A 25782-nucleotide genomic window follows, 5' to 3' on the forward strand; every position below is an offset into this window, starting at 1 on the left:
GGTGGTTTGAGTCACATCTGGGATGTTCAGAAGCTTCTTTTTGACAGTTGATTGTTCTGTAATTTGAATTCAATGGAATCACTGTACTAATCTAATACAGCAGAACTACTGCAGAGAAAGCGCAAATGTGGCTCTAGTGGCCTAACAGTAAACGCATCAGGCTTGAAACTGCAATTGTGGGCTCAGAAGGCATCAGAGTTTGGAACTGACTACGTTAGAATCACCTCTGGGTTGTTCAAATGGTTCTTCTTCTTGGGCATTAGTTACTAAATTGTTGTTACTCACTGGAATGACAGTATTACTCTAGTGTAGGGGTGCCCAACCCTGTACCTGGAGACCAACTATCCTGCAAAGTTCATCTCCAACCCTGATTAAACACACCTTCACCGGCAAATATTCTCCTAGGTAGCACTTGTTAATTACAGACAGGTGTGTTGGAGCAGGGCTGGAACTAAAGTCTGCAGGCCGGTAGATCTCGAGGAACAGGGTTGGGCACCCCTGCTCTAGTGCAACAGTAAGTGTGGGTCCAGTGGCTCAATGGCAAACACTTCAGTTTTTGAAGTCCAGTATTGGTGGTTTGAGTCACATCTGGGATGTTTAGAAGCTTCTTTTTGACAGGTGATTGTTCTGTAATTTGAATTCAATGGAATCATTGTACTAACCTAATACAGCAGCACTACTGCAGAGAAAGCGCAAATGTGGCTCTAGTGGCCTTACAGTAAACGCATCAGGCTTTTGAGATGAGTACTATGGGTTTGAATAACTTCTGGGTTGTTTAAAAGCTGCTGCTTGGTGATCTAATGTGGGTCTAGCTGCGTACTGGAAAAGGCATTAGACTTTGCAGCTGAGTACTCTGTGTTTGATTCACATTTGAAAATAAGTATTCGAGTGCATTAAAACCAATTTGTTAAGGCTGTTTTGAGGGCCCAGTGGCCTAATGGATAAGGCATCAGCCTTCGGAGCTGAGGATTGTGGGTTCGAGTCCCATCTGGGTCATATAAAACTGCATGTGTGAGCTGTTTCATAGGTTTCAGACCTTCAGATGTAAGTGTTGCCTCTTACAAAAAAATCTGATTTTTATGTATTACATAAAGGTGACTGTTTTTTTTTTTTTTTTACTATCGATTTATTTTTTGTAGAAACTCCTCTTCTTACAATGTGACTTTTATTTAACTCTAATTTAATTGAATAATCATATTACTTTATTAATGTAATCCAGCAGCACTACACTAGTGAAACTGCAAGTGTGGGCCTGGTGGCCTAACAGAAAATGCATCAGACTTTTAAGATGAGTACTATGGTTTGAATAACTTTTGGCTTGTTTAAAAGCTGCTGATTTGTGATTTAATGTGGGTCCAGTTGCGTACCGGAAAAAGCATTAGACTTCGCAGCTGAGTAATGTGTGTTTGATATACATTATAAAAAAAAAAAAAAAAAAAAAACTGTTCTAGTGCATTACAACCAATTTGGTTCAGCAGCCTTCCGAGCTGAGGATTGTGGTTTGAGTCCCATCTGGGTCAGTTGAAGCTGTATAAACTGCACTCTTGAAACTGCAATTGTGGGCCTAGTGGCCAGTTGCAGAAGACGTCAGAGTTTGGAGCTGAGTAGGTTAGAATCAGATCTGGGTTGTTTAAAAAGGTTCTTCTTGAGGATTGCCTAACAAATTATTGTTACTCACTGGAATGACAGTATTACTCTATTGCAGGGATGCCCAGGAGGCCCTTCAACAGTGCATGTTTTCCATGTTTCCTTAATCAAACACACCTGTTTCAGATCATCAGCTCATTAGTAGAGACTCCAAGACCTGAAATGGGTGTGTCAGACAAAGGAGAGATGCAAAATGTGCAGTGTTGGGGGGTCTCCAGGAACACGGTTGGGAACCACTGCTCTAGTGCAACTGCAAGTGTGGGTCCAGTGGCTCAATGGCAAACACTTCAGATTTTGAAGTGCAGTATTGGTGGTTTGAGTCACATCTGGGATGTTCAGAAGCTTCTTTTTGACAGTTGATTGTTCTGTAATTTGAATTCAATGGAATCACTGTACTAAGCAGCACTATTGCAGAGAAAACGCAAATGTGGCTCTAGTGGCCTAACAGTAAACGCATCAGGCTTGAAACTGCAATTGTGGGCTCAGAAGGCATCAGAGTTTGGAACTGACTACGTTAGAATCACCTCTGGGTTGTTCAAATGGTTCTTCTTCTTGGGCATTAGTTACTAAATTGTTGTTACTCACTGGAATGACAGTATTACTCTAGTGTAGGGGTGCCCAACCCTGTACCTGGAGACCAACTATCCTGCAAAGTTCATCTCCAACCCTGATTAAACACACCTTCACCGGCAAATATTCTCCTAGGTAGCACTTGTTAATTACAGACAGGTGTGTTGGAGCAGGGCTGGAACTAAAGTCTGCAGGCCGGTAGATCTCCAGGAACAGGGTTGGGCACCCCTGCTCTAGTGCAACAGTAAGTGTGGGTCCAGTGGCTCAATGGCAAACACTTCAGTTTTTGAAGTCCAGTATTGGTGGTTTGAGTCACATCTGGGATGTTTAGAAGCTTCTTTTTGACAGGTGATTGTTCTGTAATTTGAATTCAATGGAATCATTGTACTAACCTAATACAGCAGCACTACTGCAGAGAAAGCGCAAATGTGGCTCTAGTGGCCTTACAGTAAACGCATCAGGCTTTTGAGATGAGTACTATGGGTTTGAATAACTTCTGGGTTGTTTAAAAGCTGCTGCTTGGTGATCTAATGTGGGTCTAGCTGCGTACTGGAAAAGGCATTAGACTTTGCAGCTGAGTACTCTGTGTTTGATTCACATTTGAAAATAAGTATTCGAGTGCATTAAAACCAATTTGTTAAGGCTGTTTTGAGGGCCCAGTGGCCTAATGGATAAGGCATCAGCCTTCGGAGCTGAGGATTGTGGGTTCGAGTCCCATCTGGGTCATATAAAACTGCATGTGTGAGCTGTTTCATAGGTTTCAGACCTTCAGATGTAAGTGTTGCCTCTTACAAAAAAATCTGATTTTTATGTATTACATAAAGGTGACTGTTTTTTTTTTTTTTTACTATCGATTTATTTTTTGTAGAAACTCCTCTTCTTACAATGTGACTTTTATTTAACTCTAATTTAATTGAATAATCATATTACTTTATTAATGTAATCCAGCAGCACTACACTAGTGAAACTGCAAGTGTGGGCCTGGTGGCCTAACAGAAAATGCATCAGACTTTTAAGATGAGTACTATGGTTTGAATAACTTTTGGCTTGTTTAAAAGCTGCTGATTTGTGATTTAATGTGGGTCCAGTTGCGTACCGGAAAAAGCATTAGACTTCGCAGCTGAGTAATGTGTGTTTGATATACATTATAAAAAAAAAAAAAAACTGTTCTAGTGCATTACAACCAATTTGGTTCAGCAGCCTTCCGAGCTGAGGATTGTGGTTTGAGTCCCATCTGGGTCAGTTGAAGCTGTATAAACTGCACTCTTGAAACTGCAATTGTGGGCCTAGTGGCCAGTTGCAGAAGACGTCAGAGTTTGGAGCTGAGTAGGTTAGAATCAGATCTGGGTTGTTTAAAAAGGTTCTTCTTGAGGATTGCCTAACAAATTATTGTTACTCACTGGAATGACAGTATTACTCTATTGCAGGGATGCCCAGGAGGCCCTTCAACAGTGCATGTTTTCCATGTTTCCTTAATCAAACACACCTGTTTCAGATCATCAGCTCATTAGTAGAGACTCCAAGACCTGAAATGGGTGTGTCAGACAAAGGAGAGATGCAAAATGTGCAGTGTTGGGGGGTCTCCAGGAACACGGTTGGGAACCACTGCTCTAGTGCAACTGCAAGTGTGGGTCCAGTGGCTCAATGGCAAACACTTCAGATTTTGAAGTGCAGTATTGGTGGTTTGAGTCACATCTGGGATGTTCAGAAGCTTCTTTTTGACAGTTGATTGTTCTGTAATTTGAATTCAATGGAATCACTGTACTAAGCAGCACTATTGCAGAGAAAACGCAAATGTGGCTCTAGTGGCCTAACAGTAAACGCATCAGGCTTGAAACTGCAATTGTGGGCTCAGAAGGCATCAGAGTTTGGAACTGACTACGTTAGAATCACCTCTGGGTTGTTCAAATGGTTCTTCTTCTTGGGCATTAGTTACTAAATTGTTGTTACTCACTGGAATGACAGTATTACTCTAGTGTAGGGGTGCCCAACCCTGTACCTGGAGACCAACTATCCTGCAAAGTTCATCTCCAACCCTGATTAAACACACCTTCACCGGCAAATATTCTCCTAGGTAGCACTTGTTAATTACAGACAGGTGTGTTGGAGCAGGGCTGGAACTAAAGTCTGCAGGCCGGTAGATCTCCAGGAACAGGGTTGGGCACCCCTGCTCTAGTGCAACAGTAAGTGTGGGTCCAGTGGCTCAATGGCAAACACTTCAGTTTTTGAAGTCCAGTATTGGTGGTTTGAGTCACATCTGGGATGTTTAGAAGCTTCTTTTTGACAGGTGATTGTTCTGTAATTTGAATTCAATGGAATCATTGTACTAATCTAATACAGCAGCACTACTGCAGAGAAAGCGCAAATGTGGCTCTAGTGGCCTAACAGTAAACGCATCAGGCTTTTGAGATGAGTACTATGGGTTTGAATAACTTCTGGGTTGTTTAAAAGCTGCTGCTTGGTGATCTAATGTGGGTCTAGCTGTGTAATGGAAATGGCATTAGACTTTGCAGCTGAGTACTGTGTGTTTGATTCACATTTGAAAATAAGTATTCGAGTGCATTAAAACCAATTTGTTAAGGCTGTTTTGAGGGCCCAGTGGCCTAATGGATAAGGCATCAGCCTTCGGAGCTGAGGATTGTGGGTTTGAGTCCCATCTGGGTCATATAAAACTCTATGTGTAAGCTGTTTCATAGGATTCAGACCTTCAGATTTAAGCATTGTCTCATACAAAAAAAAAAATCTGATTTTTATGTGTATTACATAAAGGTGACTGGTTTTTTTTTTACTATTGATTTATTTTTGTAGAAACTCCTCTTCTTACAATGTGACTTTTATTTAACTCTAATTTAATTGAATAATCATATTACTTTATTAATGTAATCCAGCAGCACTACACTAGTGAAACTGCAAGTGTGGGCCTGGTGGCCTAACAGAAAATGCATAAGACTTTTAAGATGAGTACTATGGTTTGAATAACTTTTGGCTTGTTTAAAAGCTGCTGATTGGTGATTTAATGTGGGTCCAGTTGCGTACCGGAAAAAGCATTAGACTTCGCAGCTGAGTAATGTGTGTTTGATATACATTTAAAAAAAAAAAAAAAAAAAAAAAACTGTTCTAGTGCATTACAACCAATTTTGTTCAGCAGCCTTCCGAGCTGAGGATTGCGGTTTGAGTCCCATCTGGGTCAATTGAAGCTGTATGAACTGCACTCTTGAAACTGCAATTGTGGGCCTAGTGGCCAGTTGCAGAAGACGTCAGAGTTTGGAGCTGAGTAGGTTAGAATCAGATCTGGGTTGTTTAAAAATGTTCTTCTTCTTGAGGATTGCCTACCAAATTATTGTTACTCACTGGAATGACAGTATTACTCTATTGCAGGGATGCCCAGGAGGCCCTTCAACACTGCATGTTTTCCATGTCTCCTTAATCAAACACACCTGTTTCAGATCATCAGCTCATTAGTAGAGACTCCAAGACCTGAAATGGGTGTGTCAGACAAAGGAGAGATGCAAAATGTGCAGTGTTGGGGGGTCACCAGAAACGTGGTTGGGAACCACTGCTCTAGTGCAACTTTAAGTGTGGGTCCAGTGGCTCAATGGCAAACACTTCAGATTTTGAAGTGCAGTATTGGTGGTTTGAGTCACATCTGGGATGTTCAGAAGCTTCTTTTTGACAGTTGATTGTTCTGTAATTTGAATTCAATGGAATCACTGTACTAATCTAATACAGCAGAACTACTGCAGAGAAAGCGCAAATGTGGCTCTAGTGGCCTAACAGTAAACGCATCAGGCTTGAAACTGCAATTGTGGGCTCAGAAGGCATCAGAGTTTGGAACTGACTACGTTAGAATCACCTCTGGGTTGTTCAAATGGTTCTTCTTCTTGGGCATTAGTTACTAAATTGTTGTTACTCACTGGAATGACAGTATTACTCTAGTGTAGGGGTGCCCAACCCTGTACCTGGAGACCAACTATCCTGCAAAGTTCATCTCCAACCCTGATTAAACACACCTTCACCGGCAAATATTCTCCTAGGTAGCACTTGTTAATTACAGACAGGTGTGTTGGAGCAGGGCTGGAACTAAAGTCTGCAGGCCGGTAGATCTCGAGGAACAGGGTTGGGCACCCCTGCTCTAGTGCAACAGTAAGTGTGGGTCCAGTGGCTCAATGGCAAACACTTCAGTTTTTGAAGTCCAGTATTGGTGGTTTGAGTCACATCTGGGATGTTTAGAAGCTTCTTTTTGACAGGTGATTGTTCTGTAATTTGAATTCAATGGAATCATTGTACTAACCTAATACAGCAGCACTACTGCAGAGAAAGCGCAAATGTGGCTCTCGTGGCCTTACAGTAAACGCATCAGGCTTTTGAGATGAGTACTATGGGTTTGAATAACTTCTGGGTTGTTTAAAAGCTGCTGCTTGGTGATCTAATGTGGGTCCCCAGGTAAAAAAAAAGTGCACTAAAATGCACTTTATTTAAGTATACTTAGTACACTTTTCAGTAATGTACTAAAAGTGCTCTATTTTCGCACACTAATTTTGTACTTAATGTACTAAAAGATAGTATTAAGTATATGTTAAGATAAACTTAATACCATCTAAGTGTACTCAACTGTGCTATTTTGAGACACCCTGAAATTGAACTAAAATGTGCTTTTAACATACTATATCTGTATTTTAAAAAATATATTTAGTTAAAACTAGAAATACACTTGAACCCTATTTTTAAACATTTATAAATATATTTAAGACTAATTTAAAGTATAATAGTAATATATTAAAAGAATATTCAAAATGTGAAAAAAGTGTGCTAAAATACAATTTAAGTACACTTAGTGCACTTCCCTAATGTACTTAAAGTGCTCTATTTTCGGGCACTGATTTTGTACTTAATATACTAAAAGTTATTCTTAAGTACTCCTTAAGATAAACTTAAGATCATCTAAGTGTACTCAACTGTGCTATTTTGAGACACCATGAAGATGAACTAAAACGTGCTTTTAACATACTATCTCAGCATTTCCAAAAATGTATTTTGTTACCACTTATAATACATTTGAAACATATTTCATAAACCTTTAAATATACTTATTATACATAAAAAATAAACTTACTGATTATTTAAAATACAATAACAATATATGACAAATGTATACAAAGCGTATTTATAATGTATTGCCCAAATATTTTTATTAATAAAAAATACACTTGATGATTATTTAAAATACATGAATAATATATGACAAATGTATACAAAGCGTATTTATAATGTATTGCCCAAATATTTTTATTAATAAAAAATACACTTGATGATTATTTAAAATACATGAATAATATATGACAAATGTATACAAAGCGTATTTATAATGTATTGCCCAAATATTTTTATTAATAAAAAATACACTTGATGATTATTTAAAATACATGAATAATATATAATAAATGTATACAAAGCGTATTTATAATGTATTGCCCAAATATTTTTATTAATAAAAAATACACTTGATGATTATTTAAAATACATGAATAATATATGACAAATGTATACAAAGCGTATTTATAATGTATTGCCCAAATATTTTTATTAATAAAAAATACACTTGATGATTATTTAAAATACATGAATAATATATGACAAATGTATACAAAGCGTATTTATAATGTATTGCCCAAATATTTTTATTAATAAAAAATACACTTGATGATTATTTAAAATACATGAATAATATATGACAAATGTATACAAAGCGTATTTATAATGTATTGCCCAAATATTTTTATTAATAAAAAATACACTTGATGATTATTTAAAATACATGAATAATATATAATAAATGTATACATAGCGTATTTATAATGTATTTTTTATTAATAAAAATATGTGGGCAAGACATTATAATTACGCTTTGAATAAATTTATTATATATAATTGATATATTTGAATTAATTAATAAGTGTATTATAATGAATAAAAATGTATGGGCAATACATTATAAATACGTTGTCACGAAACGTGTAGGAAAGCAAAAAATAACGTCTTCAATAAAAAGTCTTCAATAAATCCTCAGGCAGAGTAACAATAGACAGGAATGGCGGGAGAAGACGTGCACACAACGAAGGAGCATAGGTGTAACGCTTGTAGCCGGACAAAGAAACAAGGAAATCAAACAAACTTATAAAGGGGAGATAATTACAACAACAGGTGGAGGGGATCACACTAATGAGCAGGAAGACCAAAAAAGGGCATGGGAGAAACCAAACAGACAGTCCAATGGGGGAAACACTGGGAAAAACCAAGACAAACAGTCCAAGGGCGTGACATACACTTTGTATACATTTATCATATATTATTCATGTATTTTAAATAATTAAGAAGTGTATTTTTTATTATTAAACATATGTGGGCAATACATTATTAATATGCTTTGTATACATTTATTATATATTATTCATGTATTTTAAATAATCAACAAGTGTATTTTTTTTGTAATAAAAATATGTGGGAAATACATTATAAATACGCCTTGCATACATTTGTTATATATTTATGTATTTTAAATAATCAACAAATGTATTTTTTATTGATAAAAATATCTGGGCAATACATTATAAATACGCTTTGTATACATTTGTTATATATTATTCATGTATTTTAAATAATCAGTAAGTTTATTTTTTATGTATAATTAGTATATTTATAGGTTTATGAAATATGTTTCAATCCTATTAGAAGTGGTAACAAAATACATTTTTTGGAAATGCTGAGATAGTATGTAAAAAGCACATTTTAGTTCATCTTCATGGTGTCTCAAAATAGCACAGTTGAGTACACTTAGATGATCTTAAGTTTATCTTAACATATACTTAAGAATAACTTTTAGTATATAGAGTACAAAATTAGTGGCCGAAAATAGAGCACTTTAAGTACATTAGGGAAGTGCACTAAGTGTACTTAAATTGTATTTTAGCACACTTTTTTCACACTTTGTATATTCTTTTAATATATTATTGCTATACTTTAAATGAGTCATAAATATATTTATAAATGTTCAAAAGTAGGGTTCAAGTGTATTTCTAGTTGTAACTAAATATATTTTTTTAAATACAGATATAGTATGTTAAAAGCACATTTTAGTTCAATTTCATGGTGTCTCAAAATAGCACAGTTGAGTACACTTAGATGGTATTAAGTTTATCTTAACATATACTTAATACTATTTTTTAGTACAATAAGTACAAAATTAGTGTGCGAAAATAGAGTACTTTTAGTACATTACTGAAAAGTGTACTAAGTATACTTAAATAAAGTGTATTTTAGTGCACTTTTTTTAACCTGGGAGAATTACCACACTCAAAATCAGTTTAAGTGTTAGTGATAATAATGCATTCATATTAAGTGTACTTAAGTACAACTTTTGAGAAAATGTACTTCTACTACAGTACATTACTAATAGATTTTTAATAAAATCAATTTAATGTAAACTTAAAATTACCACACTCAAAATCAATTTAAGTGTTAGTGATAATAATGCATTCACATTAAGTGTACTTAGGTACAACTTTTGGGAAAATGTACTTCTACTACAGTACATTACTAATAGATTTTTAATAAAATCAATTTAATGTAAACTTAAAATTACCACACTCAAAATCAATTTAAGTGTTAGTGATAATAATGCATTCATATTAAGTGTACTTAAGTACAACTTTTGAGAAAATGTACTTCTACTACAGTACATTACTAATAGATTTTTAATAAAATCAATTTAATGTAAACTTAAAATTACCACACTCAAAATCAATTTAAGTGTTAGTGATAATAATGCATTCACATTAAGTGTACTTAAGTACAACTTTTGGGAAAATGTACTTCTACTACAGTACATTACTAATAGATTTTTAATAAAATCAATTTAATGTAAACTTAAAATTACCACACTCAAAATCAATTTAAGTGTTAGTGATAATAATGCATTCACATTAAGTGTACTTAAGTACAACTTTTGAGAAAATGTACTTCTACTACAATACATTACTAATAGATTTTTAATAAAATCAATTTAATGTAAACTTAAAATTACCACACTCAAAATCAATTTAAGTGTTAGTGATAATAATGCATTCATATTAAGTGTACTTAAGTACAACTTTTGGGAAAATGTACTTCTACTACAATACATTACTAATAGATTTTTTATATATTAACTTATTTTAAACTCAAGATTAGTATGTAAAGAGTGTACTAAAAATCAACTAATGTTTAAAGCATTTAAAGCACACTTTTGAAAAACACACTAATAAAACTCTTTTGGATGTTTTTTCTGTAGTGTACTTTATTGTAGTACACTAAAAAAATATTTAAGTATTACTGGTATTTAGTATACTTTTGTCAAGTGTACTAAAGTCCTACTGAAGTATAAACATACTTTTAATTAGTAAATTTATAGTGTATAACCATCAAATTTTTATTTAACACAAAAAAAAAAACAATGTACTAAAAATGTATTTGCGGGTATTTAAGTGTATTTTAATTGCATTTAAGTATATTTTTTTTTCACCTGGGTCTAGCTGCGTACTGGAAAAGGCATTAGACTTTGCAGCTGAGTACTCTGTGTTTGATTCACATTTGAAAATAAGTATTCGAGTGCATTAAAACCAATTTGTTAAGGCTGTTTTGAGGGCCCAGTGGCCTAATGGATAAGGCATCAGCCTTCGGAGCTGAGGATTGTGGGTTCGAGTCCCATCTGGGTCATATAAAACTGCATGTGTGAGCTGTTTCATAGGTTTCAGACCTTCAGATGTAAGTGTTGCCTCTTACAAAAAAATCTGATTTTTATGTATTACATAAAGGTGACTGTTTTTTTTTTTTTTTTACTATCGATTTATTTTTTGTAGAAACTCCTCTTCTTACAATGTGACTTTTATTTAACTCTAATTTAATTGAATAATCATATTACTTTATTAATGTAATCCAGCAGCACTACACTAGTGAAACTGCAAGTGTGGGCCTGGTGGCCTAACAGAAAATGCATCAGACTTTTAAGATGAGTACTATGGTTTGAATAACTTTTGGCTTGTTTAAAAGCTGCTGATTTGTGATTTAATGTGGGTCCAGTTGCGTACCGGAAAAAGCATTAGACTTCGCAGCTGAGTAATGTGTGTTTGATATACATTATAAAAAAAAAAAAAAACTGTTCTAGTGCATTACAACCAATTTGGTTCAGCAGCCTTCCGAGCTGAGGATTGTGGTTTGAGTCCCATCTGGGTCAGTTGAAGCTGTATAAACTGCACTCTTGAAACTGCAATTGTGGGCCTAGTGGCCAGTTGCAGAAGACGTCAGAGTTTGGAGCTGAGTAGGTTAGAATCAGATCTGGGTTGTTTAAAAAGGTTCTTCTTGAGGATTGCCTAACAAATTATTGTTACTCACTGGAATGACAGTATTACTCTATTGCAGGGATGCCCAGGAGGCCCTTCAACAGTGCATGTTTTCCATGTTTCCTTAATCAAACACACCTGTTTCAGATCATCAGCTCATTAGTAGAGACTCCAAGACCTGAAATGGGTGTGTCAGACAAAGGAGAGATGCAAAATGTGCAGTGTTGGGGGGTCTCCAGGAACACGGTTGGGAACCACTGCTCTAGTGCAACTGCAAGTGTGGGTCCAGTGGCTCAATGGCAAACACTTCAGATTTTGAAGTGCAGTATTGGTGGTTTGAGTCACATCTGGGATGTTCAGAAGCTTCTTTTTGACAGTTGATTGTTCTGTAATTTGAATTCAATGGAATCACTGTACTAATCTAATACAGCAGAACTACTGCAGAGAAAGCGCAAATGTGGCTCTAGTGGCCTAACAGTAAACGCATCAGGCTTGAAACTGCAATTGTGGGCTCAGAAGGCATCAGAGTTTGGAACTGACTACGTTAGAATCACCTCTGGGTTGTTCAAATGGTTCTTCTTCTTGGGCATTAGTTACTAAATTGTTGTTACTCACTGGAATGACAGTATTACTCTAGTGTAGGGGTGCCCAACCCTGTACCTGGAGACCAACTATCCTGCAAAGTTCATCTCCAACCCTGATTAAACACACCTTCACCGGCAAATATTCTCCTAGGTAGCACTTGTTAATTACAGACAGGTGTGTTGGAGCAGGGCTGGAACTAAAGTCTGCAGGCCGGTAGATCTCCAGGAACAGGGTTGGGCACCCCTGCTCTAGTGCAACAGTAAGTGTGGGTCCAGTGGCTCAATGGCAAACACTTCAGTTTTTGAAGTCCAGTATTGGTGGTTTGAGTCACATCTGGGATGTTTAGAAGCTTCTTTTTGACAGGTGATTGTTCTGTAATTTGAATTCAATGGAATCATTGTACTAATCTAATACAGCAGCACTACTGCAGAGAAAGCGCAAATGTGGCTCTAGTGGCCTAACAGTAAACGCATCAGGCTTTTGAGATGAGTACTATGGGTTTGAATAACTTCTGGGTTGTTTAAAAGCTGCTGCTTGGTGATCTAATGTGGGTCTAGCTGTGTAATGGAAATGGCATTAGACTTTGCAGCTGAGTACTCTGTGTTTGATTCACATTTGAAAATAAGTATTCGAGTGCATTAAAACCAATTTGTTAAGGCTGTTTTGAGGGCCCAGTGGCCTAATGGATAAGGCATCAGCCTTCGGAGCTGAGGATTGTGGGTTCGAGTCCCATCTGGGTCATATAAAACTGCATGTGTGAGCTGTTTCATAGGTTTCAGACCTTCAGATGTAAGTGTTGCCTCTTACAAAAAAATCTGATTTTTATGTATTACATAAAGGTGACTGTTTTTTTTTTTTTTTTACTATCGATTTATTTTTTGTAGAAACTCCTCTTCTTACAATGTGACTTTTATTTAACTCTAATTTAATTGAATAATCATATTACTTTATTAATGTAATCCAGCAGCACTACACTAGTGAAACTGCAAGTGTGGGCCTGGTGGCCTAACAGAAAATGCATCAGACTTTTAAGATGAGTACTATGGTTTGAATAACTTTTGGCTTGTTTAAAAGCTGCTGATTTGTGATTTAATGTGGGTCCAGTTGCGTACCGGAAAAAGCATTAGACTTCGCAGCTGAGTAATGTGTGTTTGATATACATTATAAAAAAAAAAAAAAACTGTTCTAGTGCATTACAACCAATTTGGTTCAGCAGCCTTCCGAGCTGAGGATTGTGGTTTGAGTCCCATCTGGGTCAGTTGAAGCTGTATAAACTGCACTCTTGAAACTGCAATTGTGGGCCTAGTGGCCAGTTGCAGAAGACGTCAGAGTTTGGAGCTGAGTAGGTTAGAATCAGATCTGGGTTGTTTAAAAAGGTTCTTCTTGAGGATTGCCTAACAAATTATTGTTACTCACTGGAATGACAGTATTACTCTATTGCAGGGATGCCCAGGAGGCCCTTCAACAGTGCATGTTTTCCATGTTTCCTTAATCAAACACACCTGTTTCAGATCATCAGCTCATTAGTAGAGACTCCAAGACCTGAAATGGGTGTGTCAGACAAAGGAGAGATGCAAAATGTGCAGTGTTGGGGGGTCTCCAGGAACACGGTTGGGAACCACTGCTCTAGTGCAACTGCAAGTGTGGGTCCAGTGGCTCAATGGCAAACACTTCAGATTTTGAAGTGCAGTATTGGTGGTTTGAGTCACATCTGGGATGTTCAGAAGCTTCTTTTTGACAGTTGATTGTTCTGTAATTTGAATTCAATGGAATCACTGTACTAAGCAGCACTATTGCAGAGAAAACGCAAATGTGGCTCTAGTGGCCTAACAGTAAACGCATCAGGCTTGAAACTGCAATTGTGGGCTCAGAAGGCATCAGAGTTTGGAACTGACTACGTTAGAATCACCTCTGGGTTGTTCAAATGGTTCTTCTTCTTGGGCATTAGTTACTAAATTGTTGTTACTCACTGGAATGACAGTATTACTCTAGTGTAGGGGTGCCCAACCCTGTACCTGGAGACCAACTATCCTGCAAAGTTCATCTCCAACCCTGATTAAACACACCTTCACCGGCAAATATTCTCCTAGGTAGCACTTGTTAATTACAGACAGGTGTGTTGGAGCAGGGCTGGAACTAAAGTCTGCAGGCCGGTAGATCTCCAGGAACAGGGTTGGGCACCCCTGCTCTAGTGCAACAGTAAGTGTGGGTCCAGTGGCTCAATGGCAAACACTTCAGTTTTTGAAGTCCAGTATTGGTGGTTTGAGTCACATCTGGGATGTTTAGAAGCTTCTTTTTGACAGGTGATTGTTCTGTAATTTGAATTCAATGGAATCATTGTACTAATCTAATACAGCAGCACTACTGCAGAGAAAGCGCAAATGTGGCTCTAGTGGCCTAACAGTAAACGCATCAGGCTTTTGAGATGAGTACTATGGGTTTGAATAACTTCTGGGTTGTTTAAAAGCTGCTGCTTGGTGATCTAATGTGGGTCTAGCTGTCTAATGGAAATGGCATTAGACTTTGCAGCTGAGTACTGTGTGTTTGATTCACATTTGAAAATAAGTATTCGAGTGCATTAAAACCAATTTGTTAAGGCTGTTTTGAGGGCCCAGTGGCCTAATGGATAAGGCATCAGCCTTCGGAGCTGAGGATTGTGGGTTTGAGTCCCATCTGGGTCATATAAAACTCTATGTGTAAGCTGTTTCATAGGATTCAGACCTTCAGATTTAAGCATTGTCTCATACAAAAAAAAAAATCTGATTTTTATGTGTATTACATAAAGGTGACTGGTTTTTTTTTTACTATTGATTTATTTTTGTAGAAACTCCTCTTCTTACAATGTGACTTTTATTTAACTCTAATTTAATTGAATAATCATATTACTTTATTAATGTAATCCAGCAGCACTACACTAGTGAAACTGCAAGTGTGGGCCTGGTGGCCTAACAGAAAATGCATAAGACTTTTAAGATGAGTACTATGGTTTGAATAACTTTTGGCTTGTTTAAAAGCTGCTGATTGGTGATTTAATGTGGGTCCAGTTGCGTACCGGAAAAAGCATTAGACTTCGCAGCTGAGTAATGTGTGTTTGATATACATTTAAAAAAAAAAAAAAAAAAAAAAAACTGTTCTAGTGCATTACAACCAATTTTGTTCAGCAGCCTTCCGAGCTGAGGATTGCGGTTTGAGTCCCATCTGGGTCAATTGAAGCTGTATGAACTGCACTCTTGAAACTGCAATTGTGGGCCTAGTGGCCAGTTGCAGAAGACGTCAGAGTTTGGAGCTGAGTAGGTTAGAATCAGATCTGGGTTGTTTAAAAATGTTCTTCTTCTTGAGGATTGCCTACCAAATTATTGTTACTCACTGGAATGACAGTATTACTCTATTGCAGGGATGCCCAGGAGGCCCTTCAACACTGCATGTTTTCCATGTCTCCTTAATCAAACACACCTGTTTCAGATCATCAGCTCATTAGTAGAGACTCCAAGACCTGAAATGGGTGTGTCAGACAAAGGAGAGATGCAAAATGTGCAGTGTTGGGGGGTCACCAGAAACGTGGTTGGGAACCACTGCTCTAGTGCAACTTTAAGTGTGGGTCCAGTGGCTCAATGGCAAACACTTCAGATTTTGAAGTGCAGTATTGGTGGTTTGAGTCACATCTGGGATGTTCAGAAGCTTCTTTTTGACAGTTGATTGTTCTGTAATTTGAATTCAATGGAATCACTGTACTAATCTAATACAGCAGAACTACTGCAGAGAAAGCGCAAATGTGGCTCTAGTGGCCTAACAGTAAACGCATCAGGCTTGAAACTGCAATTGTGGGCTCAGAAGGCATCAGAGTTTGGAACTGACTACGTTAGAATCACCTCTGGGTTGTTCAAATGGTTCTTCTTCTTGGGCATTAGTTACTAAATTGTTGTTACTCACTGGAATGACAGTATTACTCTAGTGTAGGGGTGCCCAACCCTGTACCTGGAGACCAACTATCCTGCAAAGTTCATCTCCAACCCTGATTAAACACACCTTCACCGGCAAATATTCTCCTAGGTAGCACTTGTTAATTACAGACAGGTGTGTTGGAGCAGGGCTGGAACTAAAGTCTGCAGGCCGGTAGATCTCGAGGAACAGGGTTGGGCACCCCTGCTCTAGTGCAACAGTAAGTGTGGGTCCAGTGGCTCAATGGCAAACACTTCAGTTTTTGAAGTCCAGTATTGGTGGTTTGAGTCACATCTGGGATGTTTAGAAGCTTCTTTTTGACAGGTGATTGTTCTGTAATTTGAATTCAATGGAATCATTGTACTAACCTAATACAGCAGCACTACTGCAGAGAAAGCGCAAATGTGGCTCTCGTGGCCTTACAGTAAACGCATCAGGCTTTTGAGATGAGTACTATGGGTTTGAATAACTTCTGGGTTGTTTAAAAGCTGCTGCTTGGTGATCTAATGTGGGTCCCCAGGTAAAAAAAAAGTGCACTAAAATGCACTTTATTTAAGTATACTTAGTACACTTTTCAGTAATGTACTAAAAGTGCTCTATTTTCGCACACTAATTTTGTACTTAATGTACTAAAAGATAGTATTAAGTATATGTTAAGATAAACTTAATACCATCTAAGTGTACTCAACTGTGCTATTTTGAGACACCCTGAAATTGAACTAAAATGTGCTTTTAACATACTATATCTGTATTTTAAAAAATATATTTAGTTAAAACTAGAAATACACTTGAACCCTATTTTTAAACATTTATAAATATATTTAAGACTAATTTAAAGTATAATAGTAATATATTAAAAGAATATTCAAAATGTGAAAAAAGTGTGCTAAAATACAATTTAAGTACACTTAGTGCACTTCCCTAATGTACTTAAAGTGCTCTATTTTCGGGCACTGATTTTGTACTTAATATACTAAAAGTTATTCTTAAGTACTCCTTAAGATAAACTTAAGATCATCTAAGTGTACTCAACTGTGCTATTTTGAGACACCATGAAGATGAACTAAAACGTGCTTTTAACATACTATCTCAGCATTTCCAAAAATGTATTTTGTTACCACTTATAATACATTTGAAACATATTTCATAAACCTTTAAATATACTTATTATACATAAAAAATAAACTTACTGATTATTTAAAATACAATAACAATATATGACAAATGTATACAAAGCGTATTTATAATGTATTGCCCAAATATTTTTATTAATAAAAAATACACTTGATGATTATTTAAAATACATGAATAATATATGACAAATGTATACAAAGCGTATTTATAATGTATTGCCCAAATATTTTTATTAATAAAAAATACACTTGATGATTATTTAAAATACATGAATAATATATGACAAATGTATACAAAGCGTATTTATAATGTATTGCCCAAATATTTTTATTAATAAAAAATACACTTGATGATTATTTAAAATACATGAATAATATATAATAAATGTATACAAAGCGTATTTATAATGTATTGCCCAAATATTTTTATTAATAAAAAATACACTTGATGATTATTTAAAATACATGAATAATATATGACAAATGTATACAAAGCGTATTTATAATGTATTGCCCAAATATTTTTATTAATAAAAAATACACTTGATGATTATTTAAAATACATGAATAATATATGACAAATGTATACAAAGCGTATTTATAATGTATTGCCCAAATATTTTTATTAATAAAAAATACACTTGATGATTATTTAAAATACATGAATAATATATGACAAATGTATACAAAGCGTATTTATAATGTATTGCCCAAATATTTTTATTAATAAAAAATACACTTGATGATTATTTAAAATACATGAATAATATATAATAAATGTATACATAGCGTATTTATAATGTATTTTTTATTAATAAAAATATGTGGGCAAGACATTATAATTACGCTTTGAATAAATTTATTATATATAATTGATATATTTGAATTAATTAATAAGTGTATTATAATGAATAAAAATGTATGGGCAATACATTATAAATACGTTGTCACGAAACGTGTAGGAAAGCAAAAAATAACGTCTTCAATAAAAAGTCTTCAATAAATCCTCAGGCAGAGTAACAATAGACAGGAATGGCGGGAGAAGACGTGCACACAACGAAGGAGCATAGGTGTAACGCTTGTAGCCGGACAAAGAAACAAGGAAATCAAACAAACTTATAAAGGGGAGATAATTACAACAACAGGTGGAGGGGATCACACTAATGAGCAGGAAGACCAAAAAAGGGCATGGGAGAAACCAAACAGACAGTCCAATGGGGGAAACACTGGGAAAAACCAAGACAAACAGTCCAAGGGCGTGACATACACTTTGTATACATTTATCATATATTATTCATGTATTTTAAATAATTAAGAAGTGTATTTTTTATTATTAAACATATGTGGGCAATACATTATTAATATGCTTTGTATACATTTATTATATATTATTCATGTATTTTAAATAATCAACAAGTGTATTTTTTTTGTAATAAAAATATGTGGGAAATACATTATAAATACGCCTTGCATACATTTGTTATATATTTATGTATTTTAAATAATCAACAAATGTATTTTTTATTGATAAAAATATCTGGGCAATACATTATAAATACGCTTTGTATACATTTGTTATATATTATTCATGTATTTTAAATAATCAGTAAGTTTATTTTTTATGTATAATTAGTATATTTATAGGTTTATGAAATATGTTTCAATCCTATTAGAAGTGGTAACAAAATACATTTTTTGGAAATGCTGAGATAGTATGTAAAAAGCACATTTTAGTTCATCTTCATGGTGTCTCAAAATAGCACAGTTGAGTACACTTAGATGATCTTAAGTTTATCTTAACATATACTTAAGAATAACTTTTAGTATATAGAGTACAAAATTAGTGGCCGAAAATAGAGCACTTTAAGTACATTAGGGAAGTGCACTAAGTGTACTTAAATTGTATTTTAGCACACTTTTTTCACACTTTGTATATTCTTTTAATATATTATTGCTATACTTTAAATGAGTCATAAATATATTTATAAATGTTCAAAAGTAGGGTTCAAGTGTATTTCTAGTTGTAACTAAATATATTTTTTTAAATACAGATATAGTATGTTAAAAGCACATTTTAGTTCAATTTCATGGTGTCTCAAAATAGCACAGTTGAGTACACTTAGATGGTATTAAGTTTATCTTAACATATACTTAATACTATTTTTTAGTACAATAAGTACAAAATTAGTGTGCGAAAATAGAGTACTTTTAGTACATTACTGAAAAGTGTACTAAGTATACTTAAATAAAGTGTATTTTAGTGCACTTTTTTTAACCTGGGAGAATTACCACACTCAAAATCAGTTTAAGTGTTAGTGATAATAATGCATTCATATTAAGTGTACTTAAGTACAACTTTTGAGAAAATGTACTTCTACTACAGTACATTACTAATAGATTTTTAATAAAATCAATTTAATGTAAACTTAAAATTACCACACTCAAAATCAATTTAAGTGTTAGTGATAATAATGCATTCACATTAAGTGTACTTAGGTACAACTTTTGGGAAAATGTACTTCTACTACAGTACATTACTAATAGATTTTTAATAAAATCAATTTAATGTAAACTTAAAATTACCACACTCAAAATCAATTTAAGTGTTAGTGATAATAATGCATTCATATTAAGTGTACTTAAGTACAACTTTTGAGAAAATGTACTTCTACTACAGTACATTACTAATAGATTTTTAATAAAATCAATTTAATGTAAACTTAAAATTACCACACTCAAAATCAATTTAAGTGTTAGTGATAATAATGCATTCACATTAAGTGTACTTAAGTACAACTTTTGGGAAAATGTACTTCTACTACAGTACATTACTAATAGATTTTTAATAAAATCAATTTAATGTAAACTTAAAATTACCACACTCAAAATCAATTTAAGTGTTAGTGATAATAATGCATTCACATTAAGTGTACTTAAGTACAACTTTTGAGAAAATGTACTTCTACTACAATACATTACTAATAGATTTTTAATAAAATCAATTTAATGTAAACTTAAAATTACCACACTCAAAATCAATTTAAGTGTTAGTGATAATAATGCATTCATATTAAGTGTACTTAAGTACAACTTTTGGGAAAATGTACTTCTACTACAATACATTACTAATAGATTTTTTATATATTAACTTATTTTAAACTCAAGATTAGTATGTAAAGAGTGTACTAAAAATCAACTAATGTTTAAAGCATTTAAAGCACACTTTTGAAAAACACACTAATAAAACTCTTTTGGATGTTTTTTCTGTAGTGTACTTTATTGTAGTACACTAAAAAAATATTTAAGTATTACTGGTATTTAGTATACTTTTGTCAAGTGTACTAAAGTCCTACTGAAGTATAAACATACTTTTAATTAGTAAATTTATAGTGTATAACCATCAAATTTTTATTTAACACAAAAAAAAACAATGTACTAAAAATGTATTTGCGGGTATTTAAGTGTATTTTAATTGCATTTAAGTATATTTTTTTTTCACCTGGGTCTAGCTGCGTACTGGAAAAGGCATTAGACTTTGCAGCTGAGTACTCTGTGTTTGATTCACATTTGAAAATAAGTATTCGAGTGCATTAAAACCAATTTGTTAAGGCTGTTTTGAGGGCCCAGTGGCCTAATGGATAAGGCATCAGCCTTCGGAGCTGAGGATTGTGGGTTCGAGTCCCATCTGGGTCATATAAAACTGCATGTGTGAGCTGTTTCATAGGTTTCAGACCTTCAGATGTAAGTGTTGCCTCTTACAAAAAAATCTGATTTTTATGTATTACATAAAGGTGACTGTTTTTTTTTTTTTTTTACTATCGATTTATTTTTTGTAGAAACTCCTCTTCTTACAATGTGACTTTTATTTAACTCTAATTTAATTGAATAATCATATTACTTTATTAATGTAATCCAGCAGCACTACACTAGTGAAACTGCAAGTGTGGGCCTGGTGGCCTAACAGAAAATGCATCAGACTTTTAAGATGAGTACTATGGTTTGAATAACTTTTGGCTTGTTTAAAAGCTGCTGATTTGTGATTTAATGTGGGTCCAGTTGCGTACCGGAAAAAGCATTAGACTTCGCAGCTGAGTAATGTGTGTTTGATATACATTATATAAAAAAAAAAAAACTGTTCTAGTGCATTACAACCAATTTGGTTCAGCAGCCTTCCGAGCTGAGGATTGTGGTTTGAGTCCCATCTGGGTCAGTTGAAGCTGTATAAACTGCACTCTTGAAACTGCAATTGTGGGCCTAGTGGCCAGTTGCAGAAGACGTCAGAGTTTGGAGCTGAGTAGGTTAGAATCAGATCTGGGTTGTTTAAAAAGGTTCTTCTTGAGGATTGCCTAACAAATTATTGTTACTCACTGGAATGACAGTATTACTCTATTGCAGGGATGCCCAGGAGGCCCTTCAACAGTGCATGTTTTCCATGTTTCCTTAATCAAACACACCTGTTTCAGATCATCAGCTCATTAGTAGAGACTCCAAGACCTGAAATGGGTGTGTCAGACAAAGGAGAGATGCAAAATGTGCAGTGTTGGGGGGTCTCCAGGAACACGGTTGGGAACCACTGCTCTAGTGCAACTGCAAGTGTGGGTCCAGTGGCTCAATGGCAAACACTTCAGATTTTGAAGTGCAGTATTGGTGGTTTGAGTCACATCTGGGATGTTCAGAAGCTTCTTTTTGACAGTTGATTGTTCTGTAATTTGAATTCAATGGAATCACTGTACTAATCTAATACAGCAGAACTACTGCAGAGAAAGCGCAAATGTGGCTCTAGTGGCCTAACAGTAAACGCATCAGGCTTGAAACTGCAATTGTGGGCTCAGAAGGCATCAGAGTTTGGAACTGACTACGTTAGAATCACCTCTGGGTTGTTCAAATGGTTCTTCTTCTTGGGCATTAGTTACTAAATTGTTGTTACTCACTGGAATGACAGTATTACTCTAGTGTAGGGGTGCCCAACCCTGTACCTGGAGACCAACTATCCTGCAAAGTTCATCTCCAACCCTGATTAAACACACCTTCACCGGCAAATATTCTCCTAGGTAGCACTTGTTAATTACAGACAGGTGTGTTGGAGCAGGGCTGGAACTAAAGTCTGCAGGCCGGTAGATCTCCAGGAACAGGGTTGGGCACCCCTGCTCTAGTGCAACAGTAAGTGTGGGTCCAGTGGCTCAATGGCAAACACTTCAGTTTTTGAAGTCCAGTATTGGTGGTTTGAGTCACATCTGGGATGTTTAGAAGCTTCTTTTTGACAGGTGATTGTTCTGTAATTTGAATTCAATGGAATCATTGTACTAATCTAATACAGCAGCACTACTGCAGAGAAAGCGCAAATGTGGCTCTAGTGGCCTAACAGTAAACGCATCAGGCTTTTGAGATGAGTACTATGGGTTTGAATAACTTCTGGGTTGTTTAAAAGCTGCTGCTTGGTGATCTAATGTGGGTCTAGCTGTGTAATGGAAATGGCATTAGACTTTGCAGCTGAGTACTGTGTGTTTGATTCACATTTGAAAATAAGTATTCGAGTGCATTAAAACCAATTTGTTAAGGCTGTTTTGAGGGCCCAGTGGCCTAATGGATAAGGCATCAGCCTTCGGAGCTGAGGATTGTGGGTTCGAGTCCCATCTGGGTCATATAAAACTCTATGTGTAAGCTGTTTCATAGGATTCAGACCTTCAGATTTAAGCATTGTCTCATACAAAAAAAAAATCTGATTTTTATGTGTATTACATAAAGGTGACTGGTTTTTTTTTTACTATTGATTTATTTTTGTAGAAACTCCTCTTCTTACAATGTGACTTTTATTTAACTCTAATTTAATTGAATAATCATATTACTTTATTAATGTAATCCAGCAGCACTACACTAGTGAAACTGCAAGTGTGGGCCTGGTGGCCTAACAGAAAATGCATCAGACTTTTAAGATGAGTACTATGGTTTGAATAACTTTTGGCTTGTTTAAAAGCTGCTGATTGGTGATTTAATGTGGGTCTAGTTGCGTACCGGAAAAAGCATTAGACTTCACAGCTGAGTAATGTGTGTTTGATATACATTAAAAAAAAAAAAAAAAAAAAACTGTTCTAGTGCATTACAACCAATTTGGTTCAGCAGCCTTCCGAGCTGAGGATTGTGGTTTGAGTCCCATCTGGGTCAGTTGAAGCTGTATGAACTGCACTCTTGAAACTGCAATTGTGGGCCTAGTGGCCAGTTGCAGAAGACGTCAGAGTTTGGAGCTGAGTAGGTTAGAATCAGATCTGGGTTGTTTAAAAAGGTTCTTCTTCTTGAGGATTGCCTACCAAATTATTGTTACTCAATGGAATGACAGTATTACTCTATTGCAGGGATGCCCAGGAGGCCCTTCAACACTGCATGTTTTCCATGTTTCCTTAATCAAACACACCTGTTTCAGATCATCAGCTCATTAGTAGAGACTCCAAGACCTGAAATGGGTGTGTCAGACAAAGGAGAAATGCAAAATGTGCAGTGTTGGGGGGTCTCCAGAAACGTGGTTGGGAACCACTGCTCTAGTGCAACTGTAAGTGTGGGTCCAGTGGCTCAATGGCAAACACTTCAGTTTTTGAAGTCCAGTATTGGTGGTTTGAGTCACATCTGGGATGTTCAGAAGCTTCTTTTTGACAGGTGATTGTTCTGTAATTTGAATTGAATGGAAACACTGTACTAAGCTAATACAGCAGCACTATTGCAGAGAAAGCGCTAATGTGGCTCTAGTGGCCTAATAGAAAACGCATCAGTATTTTGAGATGAGTACTATGGGTTTGAATAACTTCTGGGTTGTTTAAAAGCTGCTGCTTGGTGATCTAATGTGGGTCTAGTTGCGTACTGGAAAAGGCATTAGACTTTGCAGCCGAGTATTGTGTGTTTGATTCACATTTGAAAAGAAGTGTTTGAGTGCATTAAAACCAATTTGTTAAGAGCACTTTGCTGGCCCAGTGGCCTAATGGATAAGGCATCAGCCTTCGGAGTTGAGGATTGTGGATTCAAGTTCCATCTGGGTCTAGACTGTTGAACCCATGAACTACACTACTGAAACTGCAATTGTGGGCTCAGAAGGCATCAGAGTTTGGAACTGACTACGTTAGAATCACCTCTGGGTTGTTCAAATGGTTCTTCTTGGGTTGTTCTGGGTTGTTTAAAAGCTGCTGCTTGGTGATCTAATGTGGGTCTAGCTGTGTAATGGAAATTGCATTAGACTTTGCAGCTGAGTACTGTGTGTTTGATTCACATTTGAAAATAAGTATTGGAGTGCATTAATACCAATTTGTTAAGGCTCTTTTGAGGGCCCAGTGGCCTAATGGATAAGGCATCATCCTTCGGAGCTGAGGATTGTGGGTTCGAGTCCCATCTGGGTCATATAAAACCCTATGTGTAAGCTGTTTCATAGGATTCAGACCTTCAGATTTAAGCATTGCCTCTTACAAAAAATCTGATTTTTATGTGTATTACATAAAGGTGACTGTTTTTTTTTTTTTTACTATTTATTTATTTTTTGTAGAAACTCCTCTTCTTACAATGTGACTTTTATTTAACTCTAATTTAATTGAATAATCATATTACTTTATTAATGTAATCCAGCAGCACTACACTAGTGAAACTGCAAGTGTGGGCCTGGTGGCCTAACAGAAAATGCATCAGACTTTTAAGATGAGTACTATGGTTTGAATAACTTTTGGCTTGTTTAAAAGCTGCTGATTGGTGATTTAATGTGGGTCCAGTTGCGTACCAGAAAAAGCATTAGACTTCGCAGCTGAGTAATGTGTGTTTGATTTACATAAAAAAAAACTGTTCTAGTGCATTACAACCAATTTGGTTCAGCAGCCTTCCGAGCTGAGGATTGTGGTTTGAGGTCTCATCTGGGTCAGTTGAAGCTGTATGAACTGCACTCTTGAAACTGCAATTGTGGGCCTAGTGGCCAGTTGCAGAAGACGTCAGAGTTTGGAGCTGAGTAGGTTAGAATCAGATCTGGGTTGTTTAAAAAGGTTCTTCTTCTTGAGGATTGCCTACCAAATTATTGTTACTCACTGGAATGACAGTATTACTCTATTGCAGGAATGCCCAGGAGGCCCTTCAACACTGCATGTTTTCCATGTCTCCTTAATCAAACACACCTGTTTCAGATCATCAGCTCATTAGTAGAGACTCCAAGACCTGAAATGGGTGTGTCAGACAAAGGAGAGATGCAAAATGTGCAGTGTTGGGGGGTCTCCAGAAACGTGGTTGGGAACCACTGCTCTAGTGCAACTGTAAGTGTGGATCCAGTGGCTCAATGGCAAACACCTCAGATTTTGAAGTGCAGTATTGGTGGTTTGAGTCACATATGGGATGTTCAGAAGCTTCTTTTTGACAGTTGATTGTTCTGTAATTTGAATTCAATGGAATCACTGTACTAAGCTAATACAGCAGCACTATTGCAGAGAAAGCGCAAATGTGGCTCTAGTGGCCTAACAGAAAATGCATCAGACTTTTAAGATGAGTACTATGGTTTGAATAACTTTTGGCTTGTTTAA

The 25782-nt window shown here is 35.7% G+C and overlaps 9 non-coding genes across 9 annotated transcripts; all 9 read left to right on the top strand.

Moving 5' to 3' along the window:
* The first annotated feature begins 923 nt into the window (after positions 1-923).
* trnar-ucg (transfer RNA arginine (anticodon UCG)) lies at positions 924-996 on the top strand. The gene has a single exon. It is a non-coding gene; the product is annotated as a tRNA-Arg (tRNA).
* Positions 997-2870: 1874 nt separating this feature from the next.
* trnar-ucg (transfer RNA arginine (anticodon UCG)) lies at positions 2871-2943 on the top strand. The gene has a single exon. It is a non-coding gene; the product is annotated as a tRNA-Arg (tRNA).
* A 1866-nt stretch (positions 2944-4809) lies between these two features.
* On the top strand, positions 4810-4882 carry trnar-ucg (transfer RNA arginine (anticodon UCG)). Its single transcript has one exon. It is a non-coding gene; the product is annotated as a tRNA-Arg (tRNA).
* A 6013-nt stretch (positions 4883-10895) lies between these two features.
* On the top strand, positions 10896-10968 carry trnar-ucg (transfer RNA arginine (anticodon UCG)). The gene has a single exon. It is a non-coding gene; the product is annotated as a tRNA-Arg (tRNA).
* Positions 10969-12844: 1876 nt separating this feature from the next.
* On the top strand, positions 12845-12917 carry trnar-ucg (transfer RNA arginine (anticodon UCG)). The gene has a single exon. It is a non-coding gene; the product is annotated as a tRNA-Arg (tRNA).
* A 1867-nt stretch (positions 12918-14784) lies between these two features.
* On the top strand, positions 14785-14857 carry trnar-ucg (transfer RNA arginine (anticodon UCG)). The gene has a single exon. It is a non-coding gene; the product is annotated as a tRNA-Arg (tRNA).
* Positions 14858-20868: 6011 nt separating this feature from the next.
* Positions 20869-20941, top strand: trnar-ucg (transfer RNA arginine (anticodon UCG)). The gene has a single exon. It is a non-coding gene; the product is annotated as a tRNA-Arg (tRNA).
* A 1876-nt stretch (positions 20942-22817) lies between these two features.
* On the top strand, positions 22818-22890 carry trnar-ucg (transfer RNA arginine (anticodon UCG)). Its single transcript has one exon. It is a non-coding gene; the product is annotated as a tRNA-Arg (tRNA).
* A 1665-nt stretch (positions 22891-24555) lies between these two features.
* trnar-ucg (transfer RNA arginine (anticodon UCG)) lies at positions 24556-24628 on the top strand. Its single transcript has one exon. It is a non-coding gene; the product is annotated as a tRNA-Arg (tRNA).
* The last annotated feature ends 1154 nt before the right edge of the window (positions 24629-25782 follow it).

Source organism: Garra rufa, chromosome 5, assembly GCF_049309525.1.
Source record: "Garra rufa chromosome 5, GarRuf1.0, whole genome shotgun sequence".
Lineage (NCBI taxonomy): Eukaryota > Metazoa > Chordata > Actinopteri > Cypriniformes > Cyprinidae > Garra > Garra rufa.